This window comes from Mus caroli, unplaced genomic scaffold (assembly GCF_978045245.1).
Source record: "Mus caroli unplaced genomic scaffold, Mus_caroli_1 scaffold_15, whole genome shotgun sequence".
NCBI lineage: Eukaryota > Metazoa > Chordata > Mammalia > Rodentia > Muridae > Mus > Mus caroli.
The window spans coordinates 73,467,498-73,471,102 of record NW_028227270.1 but is presented as its reverse complement, the minus strand read 5'-3'; the positions used below and the strand labels follow the sequence as shown (position 1 = coordinate 73,471,102).

The 3,605-nt window shown below is 41.8% G+C and overlaps 1 pseudogene; it reads right to left on the bottom strand.

Annotated features, from left to right (window-relative positions):
- Nucleotides 1-268: 268 nt before the first annotated feature.
- Nucleotides 269-882, bottom strand: LOC110308316 (large ribosomal subunit protein uL22 pseudogene; annotated as a pseudogene).
- Between the last annotated feature and the right edge of the window lie 2,723 nt (nt 883-3,605).

Below are 3,605 nucleotides of genomic sequence, written 5' to 3'. Positions count from 1 at the left end.
GTATGTGTATTTATATGTGATTTTATATATATATATATATATATATATATATATATATATATATACACACACACACACACACACATTATAATGACTTGTGCAGCTTTTCCCTGAAGTAGTGATACTGCCCACCAATCCATTTTAAACTGTGTGTGTGTGTTCAATATGCTACCACTCAGCATCAAGGCCTTTAGAGGCTTTTTTGTTTTTTTGTTGTTGTTGTTTTGTTTTGTTTTTTGTTTTGTTTTGTTTTGTTTGTTTGTTTTTTAACTTTATCTGTATTTATTTTATGCTGAATTTATTCCCGGGCCATGAGTTTTTGTTTCTTCAGTTTCTTCTGGGATATCTTTTTCTTCTGTGCAACCTCCTCTTCTGGCTTTGGAACGATCTGTTCCTTCTCATTGAGGATCATCTCAATGTGGCAGGGGGAGCTCATGTATGGGTTAATCCGGCCATGAGCTCTGTAGGTTCGTCGGTGCATCTTAGGTGCCTTGTTCACCTGGATGTGTTCAATGACTAGAGAATCTACGTCTAAACCCTTAAGCTCAGCGTTACTCTCGGCATTTTTAAGCATGTGCAGCAAAAATTCAGCACTCTTTTTTGGCCACCGGCCCTGTGTCCAGCCCCACTGTTTGGCCTGGGTGCACCTACCGACTCCACCATTATACCGCCGGAATGGCACACACTGCTTCTTTAAAGTGACATTCTTCAGATACTTGGTGGCTTTGCGGATATGCAAACCCTTGATGGCCTGGGCGGTTTCCCCGGTGTTCTTAAAGTGAACACGAAGGTTTGACCCTCTTGATTTGCATGATTTTGTGGGGTTTTCTGGGTCAAGAGAGTAGCGAACCATCTTGGCAGGTGACCTCTGGCCGCTTACAGGAAGAGCTAGAGGCTCTTTTGTATCTTATAATGAAGTCTCCACTTATACTGGTGAGAATCCACGGGTTAGCTCTCTTAATGCTAAATATTTACAGGAAACGTGTAAATGAGTCTCAGGTCTATATTTGCCCTGAGTTTTTAAAGTGAAAGTTGAAACCAGACATATAAACACAGGTGGGCCACCTTGTGCTTTTGTTTTAGAAAAAAAAATATTTATTCTAATATGTGGCAAAGAGATGAACACCATTTCATCTCTGCCTGTATTAGATGGTTTTCTAGGAAGAGTCCCCAAAGTCAACTGTATGATCTGAGTCCTAATAGAGACATAAGATTTCAGATAGAGGGACATGGGGAACCCTGCTAGAAGAAGGATTACTGGTTCCTCGGAGCTGGAAACTGAGTCAGCAAAGCAAGCAATGTACCATTGATTTACACTGTTAGCCCTTTGAGAATCACTTGGTAGAAGTTCAAGGAGTACTAATCTTGTAATACACAGAGGACTTGAATGTCTTATGCCAGCCTTAGTTAAATCCCTGAGTCTTTTGCTTCAGACTCTCAGTTTGCTGGGATTGTAGACATGTGCCACACATTGGGCTATAATGAGATTTAAAGTTGTACACATGCACTAATTTTTGTAAACTTGTCAACTGTCTAGTCATCTGTGAGGCACTGAATGTGAGGCCACGTCTCCTGATCTTTCCTCTGCAAGTTGCAGCTCTCTCCTGGCCATCCTTGGCTTAGACACACACAGGACTATAAGGAAGGGATCTTTAATACTGTGTGTGAGGATGCAGTAAAAGTTACATTCTCATTTCATCTGAGAAGAAACAACAAGTTTAAATTTCCCCAAGGTTCCCGTGATCTTTAGAACCCATTTATGGATACTAGTCTGACAACTGACTGATAGCCCAAGATCTTTACCCTTAAACAAGGTTCACATCATCCCAGGGGAAGGTGAGAGATGTTTGGTCATGGTCACATTTCAAAATGATGCTTTAGGGATCAATATAGAGACCAATACAAGAGGTGGGTAGGGTATAGTAAGACTCAGGAAATTCATTTTCTCCTTCTTCATCCATTAAGTAGTAAAATAGAAGAAATAAAGAAAGAGCCTTGGGGAAATTCATTATTTGCACTTCAGAATTACTTTTAATAGAAATATTGTCCTAGAGGGAAATAAGTGGATCTTTAGGTCCATATGCTGTTCTAGTGGGTATATCTCGGAGATATTGTAGTAAAAAGTTTGAAGCAAACATTCAGATCTCCCATTGTTCCCCAAATACTCAGTGTGACTACAGTGTGCCCACCACCCAGGACAAGCACTATCTGGTTTTATAGCAGTGATTTTCTTTCCTTGTAGCTCACTAATACATCCACTAAAAACATAAATAGAATAAAATTTAAGCTTGCTGAAATTCCTGACCCCACATAGGCCTGCCATGGCCATCAATAGATGCTCAATAAATGTTGATTGATTGATTGGTTTATGGCTTTCCCCAATGCATTGGCTTCATTACGAAATCACAGAACAGCTGGGGTTAATAAAAGTTTAGGTTTGAACGGGGCACATAGCTACGTATACTAATTACAATAAAATATTAAAAAGCTACTCAGGGTAACACAGTTATGAACACACGGAATGCATACTGATGTGAGATTCACTTTGATGTAAAGCATTTTAAAAGCCAGCTATCTATCCTCAGAGTGGCCAGAATAGGAGTCCAGAGACGGACAAGGAGCATCTCAAATTCAGCAGAATGCTCTCTTATTGGCCCAGGGATGGCAATAATGCGAGCAGCAGCTGGTAGGAATCTGAGTCTATTCTGACTAGATCATGCTGCCTGAGAGTCTAATTTTGCCTCAGAAATCGTCTAATTTTGCTCACAGTGAGAAAAGTGGAATATTCCTTTAGTGTCAACAGACCAGATTGTATCTCCAGTTTGTTTGATGGGGGGGGGGGACGACTTGGTCCTGTTCCCAGATATGGCTCTCCTTCATGGATCGTTGGGCTACACCAAGTGTTTTGAACAAAGTCAGCTTCAAAGCAGGCCTGCTTTGAAGATCTTGGAGTTCCTCTTCACACCAGAGTTCCAGGGAGCCCACGTGCTTGGAAAGGGGAGCCCCTGCACACAGGAGCCCCCTTGCTTCTGGTCAACAGCCCTTTCCTCTGTGAACAGCTGAGCCCTAAGGATTTTATAATGGGTCCTAGATGCTCAGAAATTCAGGTTTGAGCAAAGCAGTCCCTTTTTCTCTGTGTGAGTTGGATCTACAGATCAGTTGATATATATAATATTCCCAGTCCAAACTATGTCTGGATTTAGGTGAGCCATGCATTACTTTTTAGTTAGAGACCTTTGGTGTTTTCAATGTTTCTTTTTATTTGTCTAGGAAGTAGCTATAGGCATAGGGATCTATTTCTTTGTCTGTTTTTTCATGAAAAGGATTTCCAGGTGGGGCGCATTGCCCATTTCTAATTCACCTGGTTTTAAAGCCGCAAGCCCTAAGTAATGAGCTGTGAAGGAGACCAGGTTAAAATGACCCAGGAAGAACTTGCAGCCTCCCGGGGGCCCTGGGCTCAGAGCTGTCCTCTGGATGAAGTGCCCTGTGTCTCAGCTTTGCTCTTCTGCACAGCTGTCCTGGGGCTATGACTAATCCCAGAACCTCGCTCAAGGCAGGCTGTGTTCCACTACAAAACTGGCTTTCTTAAAAATGAGCCTGGCACA